Below are 9225 nucleotides of genomic sequence, written 5' to 3'. Positions count from 1 at the left end.
CATGAGGAGAGGGGTTGAGAGAGAGTGTGTAATGTTTTACTCATGAGAGAGAGGGGGTTGAGAGAGAGTGTGTAATGTTTACTCATGAGAGAGAGGGGTTGAGGAGAGAGTGTGTAATGTTTACTCATGAGAGAGAGGGTTGAGAGAGAGTGGTGTAATGTTTACTCATGAGAGAGAGGGGTTGAGAGAGTGTGTAATGTTTACTCATGAGAGAGAGGGGTTGAGAGAGAGTGTGTAATGTTTACTCATGAGAGAGAGGGTTGAGAGAGAGTGTGTAATGTTTACTCATGAGAGAGAGGGTTGATGAAGAGTGTAATGTTACTCATGAGGAGGAGGGGTTGAGAGTGTGTAATGTTTACTCATGAGAGAGAGGGGTTGAGAGAGAGTGTGTAATGTTTACTCATGAGAGAGAGGGGTTGAGAGAGAGTGTGTAATGTTTACTCATGAGAGAGAGGGGTTGAGAGAGAGTGTGTAATGTTTACTCATGAGGAGAGAGGGGTTGAGAGAGAGTGTGTAATGTTTTACTCATGAGAGAGAGGGGTTGAGGAGAGTGTGTTAATGTTTACTCATGAGAGAGAGGGGTTGAGAGAGGTAATTTACTCATGAGAGAGAGGGTTGAGAGAGAGTGTGTAATGTTTACTCATGAGAGAGAGGGTTGAGAGAGAGTGTGTAATGTTTACTCATGAGAGAGAGGGGTTGAGGAGAGAGTGTGTAATGTCTTACTCATGAAGAGACAGGGGTTGAGAGAGAGTGTGTAATGTTTACTCATGAGAGAGAGGGGTTGAGAGAGAGTGTGTAATGTTTACTCATGAGAGAGAGGGGTTGAGAGAGAGTGTGTAATGTTACTCATGAGAGAGAGGGGTTGAGAGAGAGTGTGTAATGTTACTCATGAGAGAGAGGGGTTGAGAGAGAGTGTGTAATGTTTACTCATGAGAGAGAGGGGTTGAGAGAGAGTGTGTAATGTTACTCATGAGAGAGAGGGGTTGAGAGAGAGTGTGTAATGTTTACTCATGAGAGAGAGGGGTTGAGAGAAGAGTGTGTAATGTTTACTCATGAGAGAGAGGGGTTGAGAGAGAGTGTGTAATGTTTACTCATGAGAGAGAGGGGTTGAGAGAGAGTGTGTAATGTTTACTCATGAGAGAGAGGGGTTGAGAGAGAGTGTGTAATGTTTACTCATGAGAGAGAGGGGTTGAGAGAGAGTGTGTAATGTTTACTCAATGAGAGAGAGGGGTTGAGAGAGAGTGTGTAATGTTTACTCATGGAGAGAGAGGGGTTGAGAGAGAGTGTGTAATGTTTACTCATGAGAGAGAGGGGTTTGAGAGAGAGTGTGTAATGTTTACTCATGAGAGAGAGGGGTTGAGAGAGAGTGGTGTAATGTTTACTCATGAGAGAGAGGGGTTGAGAGAGAGTGTGTAATGTTTACTCATGAGAGAGAGGGGTTGAGAGAGAGTGTGTAATGTTTACTCATGAGAGAGAGGGGTTGAGAGAGAGTGTGTAATGTTTACTCATGAGAGAGAGGGGTTGAGAGAGAGTGTGTAATGTTTACTCATGAGAGAGAGGGGTTGAGAGAGAGTGTGTAATGTTTACTCATGAGAGAGAGGGGTTGAGAGAGAGTGTGTAATGTTTACTCATGAGAGAGGAGGGGTTGAGAGGAGAGTGGTGTAATGTTTACTCATGAGAGAGAGGGGTTGAGCAGAGAGTGTGTAATGTTTACTCATGAGAGAGAGGGGTTGAGAGAGAGTGGTGTAATGTTTTACTCATGAGAGAGAGGGGTTGAGAGAGAGTGTGTAATGTTTACTCATGAGAGAGAGGGTTGGAGAGAGTGTGTTAATGTTTACTCATGAGAGAGAGGGGTGAGAGAGAGTGTGTAATGTTTACTCATGAGAGAGAGGGGTTCGAGATGAGAGTGTGTAATGTTTACTCATGAGAGAGAGGGGTTGAGAGAGAGTGTGTAATGTTTACTCATGAGAGAGAGGGGTGAGAGAGATGTGTAATGTTAATCCTGAGCGAGCGAGTGTGTAATGTTTACTCATGAGAGAGAGTGTTGTAGGATATGTTGTGTCATGTTTACTCCTGAGAGCGAGGGGTTCGAGAGAGAGTGGTTGTAATGTTTACTCATGAGAGAGAGAGAGGGTTGTGAGAGAGAGAGTGTGTAATTGTGTTTACTCATGAGAGAGAGGGGTTGAGAGAAGAGTGTTTATGTTTTACTGCATGCGAGAGAGGGGTTGAGAGAGAGGTGTTGTAATGTTTACTCATGAGAGAGAGGGGGTTTGAGAGAGAGTGTGTTAATGTTTACTCATGAGAGAGGAAGGGGTTGCAGAGCGAGTTTTTGTAATTGTTTACTCATGAGAGAGAGGAGGTGGTTTGTGAGAGAGAGTGTGTAATGTTTACTCATGAGAGAGAGGGGTTGAGAGAAGTGTGTAATGTTTACTCATGAGAGAGAGGGGTTGAGAGAGAGTGTGTAATGTTTACTCATGAGAGAGAGGGGTTGAGAGAGAGTGTGTAATGTTTACTCATGAGAGGAGAGGGGTTGAGAGAGAGTGTGTAATGTTTACTCATGAGAGAGAGGGGTTGAGAGAGAGTGTGTAATGTTTACTCATGAGAGAGAGGGGTTGAGAGAGAGTGTGTAATGTTTACTCATGAGAGAGAGAGGGGTTGAGAGAGAGGTGTGTAATGTTTACTCATGAGAGAGAGGGGTTGAGAGAGAGTGTGTAATGTTTACTCATGAGAGAGAGGGGTTGAGAGAGAGTGTGTTAATGTTTACTCATGAGAGAGAGGGGTTGAGAGAGAGTGTGTAATGTTTACTCATGAGAGAGAGGGGTTGAGAGAGAGTGTGTAATGTTTACTCATGAGAGAGAGGGGTTGAGAGAGAGTGTGTAATGTTTACTCATGAGAGAGAGGGGTTGAGAGAGAGTGTGTAATGTTTACTCATGAGAGAGAGGGGTTGAGAGAGAGTGTGTAATGTTTACTCATGAGAGAGAGGGGTTGAGAGAGAGTGTGTAATGTTTACTCATGAGAAGAGAGGGTTGAGAGAGAGTGTTGTAATGTTTACTCATGAGAGAGAGGGTTGAGAGAGAGTGTGTAATGTTTACTCATGACGAGAGAGGGGTTGAGAGAGAGTGTGTAATTTTTACTCATGAGAGAGAGGGGTTGAGAGAGATGTGTAATGTTTACTCATGAGAAGAGAGGGTTGAGCGAGAGTGGTGTAATGTTTTACTCATGAGAGAAGGGTTGAAGAGAGGTGTGTAATGTTTACTCATGAGAGAGAGGGGTTGAGAGAGAGTGTGTAATGTTTACTCATGAGAGAGAGGGGTTGAGAGAGAGTGTGTAATGTTTACTCATGAGAGAAGAGGGGTTGAGAGAGAGTGTGTAATGTTTACTCATGAGAGAGAGGGGTTGAGAGAGAGTGTGTAATGTTTACTCATGAGAGAGAGGGGTTGAGAGAGAGTGTGTAATGTTTACTCATGAAGAGAGGGGGTTGAGAGAGAGTGTGTAATGTTTACTCATGAGAGAGAGGGGTTGAGAGAGAGTGTGTAATGTTACTCATTGAGAGAGAGGGGTTGAAGAGAGAGTGTGTAATGTTTACTCATGAGAGAGAGGGGTTGAAGAGAGAGTGTGTAATGTTACTCATGAGAGAGAGGGGTTGAGAGAGAGTGTGTATGTTTACTCATGAGAGAGAGGGGTTGAGAGAGAGTGTGTAATGTTTACTCATGAGAGAGAGGGGTTGAGAGAGAGTGTGTAATGTTACTCATGAGAGAGAGGGGTTGAGAGAGAGTGTGTAATGTTTACTCATGAGAGAGAGGGGTTGAGAGAGAGTGTGGGTAATGGTTTACTCATGAGAGAGAGGGGTTGAGAGAGAGTGTGTAATGTTTACTCATGAGAGAGAGGGGTTGAGAGAGAGTTGTAATGTTTACTCATGAGAGAGAGGGGTTGAAGAGAGTGTGTACTGTTTACTTCATGAGAGCGAGAGGGGTTGAGAGAGAGTGTGGTACATTGTTTACTCATGAGAGAGAGGGTTTGAGAGCGAGTGTGTAATGTTTACTCATGAGAGAGAGGGGTTGAGAGAGAGTGTGTAATGTTTACTCATGAGAGAGAGGGGTTTGAGAGAGAGTAGTGTAATGTTTACTCATGAGAGAGAGGGGTGAGAGAGAGAGTGTGTAATGTTTACTCATGAGAGAGAGGGGTTGAGAGAGAGTGTGTAATGTTTACTCATGAGAGAGAGGGGTGAGAGAGAGTGTTGTAATGTTTACTCATGAGAGAGAGGGGTTGAGAGAGAGTGTTGTAATGTTTACTCATGAGAGAGAGGGTTGAGAGAGAGTGTGTAATGTTTACTCATGAGAGAGAGGGGTGAGAGCGAGTGTGTAATGTTTACTCATGCAGAGAGAGGGGTTGAGAGAGAGTGTGTAATGTTACTCATGAGAGAGAGGGGTTGAGAGAGAGGTGTGTAAGTGTTTACTCATGAGAGAGAGGGGTTGAGAGAGAGTGTGTAATGTTTACTCATGAGAGAGAGGGGTTGAGAGAGAGTGTGTAATGTTTACTCATGAGAGAGAGGGGTTGAGAGAGAGTGTGTAATGTTTACTCATGAGAGAGAGGGGTTGAGAGAGAGTGGTGTAATGTTTACTCATGAGAGAGAGGGGTTGAGAGAGAGTGTGTAATGTTTACTCATTGAGAGAGAGGGGTTGAGAGAGAGTGTGTAATGTTTACTCATGAGAGAGAGGGGTTGAGAGAGAGTGTTGTAATGTTTACTCATGAGAGAGAGGGGTTGAGAGAGAGGTGGGTAACTGTTTACTCATGAGAGAGAGGGGTTGAGAGAGAGTGTGTAATGTTACTCATGAGAGAGAGGGGTGAGAGAGAGTGTGTAATGTTTTACTCATGAGAGAGAGGGGTTGAGAGAGAGTGTGTAATGTTTACTCATGAGAGAGAGGGGTTGAGAGAGAGTGTGTAATGTTTACTCATGAGAGAGAGGGGTTGAGAGAGAGTGTGTAATGTTTACTCATGAGAGAGAGGGGTTGAGAGAGAGTGTGTAATGTTTACTCATGAGAGAGAGGGGTTGAGAGAGAGTGTGTAATGTTTACTCATGAGAGAGAGGGGTTGAGAGAGAGTGTGTAATGTTTACTCATGAGAGAGAGGGGTTGAGAGAGAGTGTGTAATGTTTACTCATGAGAGAGAGGGGTTGAGAGAGAGTGTGTAATGTTTACTCATGAGAGAGAGGGGTTGAGAGAGAGGGGTTGAGAGAGAGGGTTGAGAGAGAGTGTGTAATGTTTACTCATGAGAGAGAGGGGTTGAGAGAGAGTGTGTAATGTTTACTCATGAGAGAGAGGGGTTGAGAGAGAGTGTGTAATGTTTACTCATGAGAGAGAGGGGTTGAGAGAGAGTGTGTAATGTTTACTCATGAGAGAGAGGGGTTGAGAGAGAGTGTGTTAATGTTACTCATTGAGAGCAGAGGGGTTTGAGAGAGAGTGTGTTAATGTTACTCCTGAGGGGTGAGAGAGAGGGGTACCATGGGGGTTGAGAGAGAGTGGTGTAATGTTTACTCATGAGGAGAGAGGGTTTTGACGAGAGAGTGGTAATGGTTTACTCATGAGGGAGAGGGGTTGAGAGAGAGTGTGTAATGTTTACTCATGAGAGAGAGGGTTTGAGAGAGAGTGCTGTAATGTTTACTCATGAGAGAGAGGGGTGAGAGAGAGTGTGTAATGTTTACTTCATGAGAGAGAGGGGTTGAGAGAGAAGTGTGTAATGTTTACTCATTGAGAGAGAGGGGATTTGAGAGAGAGTGTGTAATGTCTTACTCATGAGATAGAGGGATTGATGAGAGAGTGTGTAATGTTTACTCATGAGGAGAGAGGGGTTGAGAGAGAGTGATGTAATGATTTACTCATTGGAGAGAGGGCCGGTTTGAGGAGAGCAGGGTGTGAATGTTTACTCATGAGAGAGAGGGGTTGAGAGAGAGTGTGTAATGTTTACTCATGAGAGAGAGGGGTTGAGAGAGAGTGTGTAATGTTTACTCATGAGAGAGAGGGGTGAGAGAGAGGGTTGAGAGAGAGGGGTTGAGAGAGAGTGTGTAATGTTTACTCATGAGAGAGAGGGGTTGAGAGAGAGGTGGTAATGTTTTACTCATGACGCCGAGAGGGAGGGGTTGAGAGAGAGTGTGTAATGTTTACTCATGAGAGAGAGGTTGAGAGAGAGTGTGTAATGTTTATCATGAGGAGAGGGGTTGAGAGAAGTGTGTAATGTTTACTCATGAGAGAGAGGGGTTGAGAGAGAGTGTGTAATGTTTACTCATGAGAGAGAGGGTGTTGAGAGAGAGTGTGTAATGTTTACTCATGAGAGAGAGGGGTGAGAGAGAGTGTGTAAGTTTACTCATGGAGAGAGAGGGGTTGAGAGAGAGTGTGTAATGTTTACTCATGAGAGAGAGGGGTTGAGAGAGAGTGTGTAATGTTTACTCATGAGAGAGAGGGGTTGAGAGAGAGTGTGTAATGTTTACTCATGAGAGAGAGGGGTTGAGCGAGAGTGTGTAATGTTTACTCATGAGAGAGAGGGGTTGAGAGAGAGTGTGTGTAATGTTTACTCATGAGAGAGAGGGGTTGAGAGAGAGTGTGTAATGTTTACTCATGAGAGAGAGGGGTTGAGAGAGAGTGTTGTAATGTTTACTCTGAGAGAGAGGGGTTGAGAGAGAGTGTGTAATGTTTACTCATGAGAGAGAGGGGTTGAGAGAGAGTGTGTAATGTTTACTCATGAGAGAGAGGGGTTTGAGAGAGAGTGTGTAATGTTACTCATGAGAGAGAGGGGTTGAGAGAGAGTGTGTAATGTTTACTCATGAGAGAGAGGGGTTGAGAGAGAGTGTTGTAATGTTTACTCATGAGAGAGAGGGGTTGAGAGAGAGTGTGTAATGTTTACTCATGAGAGAGAGGGGTTGAGAGAGAGTGTGTAATGTTTACTCATGAGAGAGCGGGGTTGATTTTGAGAGAGAGTTGTGTAATGTTTATCATGAGAGAGAGGGTTGAGAGAGAGTGTGTAATGTTACTCATGAGAGAGGGGGTTGAGAGAGATTGTGTAATGTTTACTCATGAGAGAAGAGGGTGAGTTTGAGAGAGAGTGTGTAATGTTTACTCATGAGAGAGAGGGGTTGAGAGAGAGTGTGTAATGTTTACTCATGAGAGAGGAGGGGTGAGACGAGAGTGTGTAATGTTTACTCATGAGAGAGAGGGGTTGAGAGAGAGTGTGTAATGTTTACTCATGAGAGAGAGGGGTGGTTGAGAGAGAGTGTGTAATGTTTACTCATGAGAGAGAGGGGTTGAGAGGAGAAGTGTGTAATGTTTACTCATGAGAGAGAGGGGGTGAGAGAGAGTGTGTAATGTTTTATCTGAGAGAGAGGGGTTGAGAGAGAGTGTGTAATGTTTACTCATGAGAGAGAGGGGTTGAGAGAGAGTGTGTAATGTTTACTCATGAGAGAGAGGAGGTTGAGAGAGAGTGTGTAATGTTTACTCATGAGAGAGAGGGTTGAGAGAGAGTGTGTAATGTTTACTCATGAGAGAGAGGGGTTGAGAGAGAGTGTGTAATGTTTACTCATGAGAGAGAGGGGTTGAGAGAGAGTGTGTAATGTTTACTCATGAGAGAGAGGGGTTGAGAGAGAGTGTGTAATGTTTACTCATGAGAGAGAGGGGTTGAGAGAGAGTGTGTAATGTTTACTCATGAGAGAGGGTTGAGAGAGAGTGTGTAATGTTTACTCAGAGAGAGAGGGGTTGAGAGAGAGTGTGTAATGTTTACTCATGAGAGAGAGGGGTTGAGAGAGAGTGTGTAATGTTTACTCATGAGAGAGAGGGGTTGAGAGAGAGTGTGTAATGTTTACTCATGAGAGAGAGGGGTGAGAGAGAGTGTGTAATGTTTTACTCATGAGGAGGAGAGGGGTTGAGAGAGAGTGTGTAATGTGTACTCATGAGAGAGAGGGGGTTGAGAGAGGAGTGTGTAATGTTTCCTCATGAGAGAGAGGGGTTGAGAGAGAGGGTTATGTTACGCGATGAGGGTGAGAGGAGGGTTAGAGAAGAGAGTGTGTAAGTGTTACTCATGAGAGAGAGGGTGTGAGTGAGAGAGGTGTGTAATGGTTACTCATGAGAGAGAGGGGTGAGAGAGCGAGTGTGTACTTGTTACTCAGAGAGAGAGGGGTTGAGAGAGAGTGTGTAATGTTTTACTCATGAGAGGAGAGGGGTTGGGCAGAGAGTGTGTGTAATGTTTACTCATGAGAGAGAGAGGGGTTGAGAGAGAGTGTGTAATGTTTACTCACTGAGAGAGAGGGTTGGAGGAGCGCGTGTGTAATGTTTACTCATGAGAGAGAGGGGTTGAGACGAGAGTGTTCTAATGTTTACTCATGAGAGAGGGGGTTGAGAGAGAGTGTGTAATGTTTACTCATGAGAGAGAGTGTGAGAGAGAGTGTGTAATGTTTACTCATGAGAGAGAGGGGTTTGAAGAGAGAGTGTGTAATGTTTACTCATGAGAGAGAGGGGTTTGAGAGAGAGTGTGTAATGTTTACTCATGAGAGAGAGGGGTTGAGAGAGAGTGTGTAATGTTTACTCATGAGAGAGAGGGTTGAGATGAGAGTGTGTAATGTTTACTCATGAGAGAGAGGGGTTGAGAGAGAGTGTGTAATGTTTACTCATGAGAGAGAGGGGTTGAGAGAGAGTGTGTAATGTTTACTCATGAGAGAGAGGGGTTGAGAGAGAGTGTGTAATGTTTACTCATGAGAGAGAGGGGTTGAGAGAGAGTGTGTAATGTTTACTCATGAGAGAGAGGGGTTGAGAGAGAGTGTGTAATGTTTACTCATGAGAGAGAGGGGTTGAGAGAGAGTGTGTAATGTTTACTCATGAGAGAGAGGGGTTGAGAGAGAGTGTGTAATGTTTACTCATGAGAGAGAGGGGTGAGAGAGAGTGTGTAATGTTTACTCATGAGAGAGAGGGGTGAGAGAGAGTGTGTAATGTTTACTCATGAGAGAGAGGGGTTGAGAGAGAGTGTGTCAATGTTTACTCATGAGAGAGAGGGTTGAGAGAGAGTGGTGTAATGTTTACTCATGAGAGAGAGGGGTTGAGAGAGAGTGTGTAATGTTTACTCATGAGAGAGAGGGTTGACGAGAGAGTTGTAATGTTTACTCATGAGAGAGAGGGTGTGAGAGAGAGTTGTGTAATGTTTACTCATGAGAGAGAGGGGTTTTTGAGGAGAGAGTGTGTAATGTTT

Source organism: Oncorhynchus kisutch, linkage group LG26, assembly GCF_002021735.2.
Source record: "Oncorhynchus kisutch isolate 150728-3 linkage group LG26, Okis_V2, whole genome shotgun sequence".
Taxonomy (NCBI): Eukaryota; Metazoa; Chordata; class Actinopteri; order Salmoniformes; family Salmonidae; genus Oncorhynchus; species Oncorhynchus kisutch.
Note: the sequence above shows the minus strand (reverse complement) of the source record.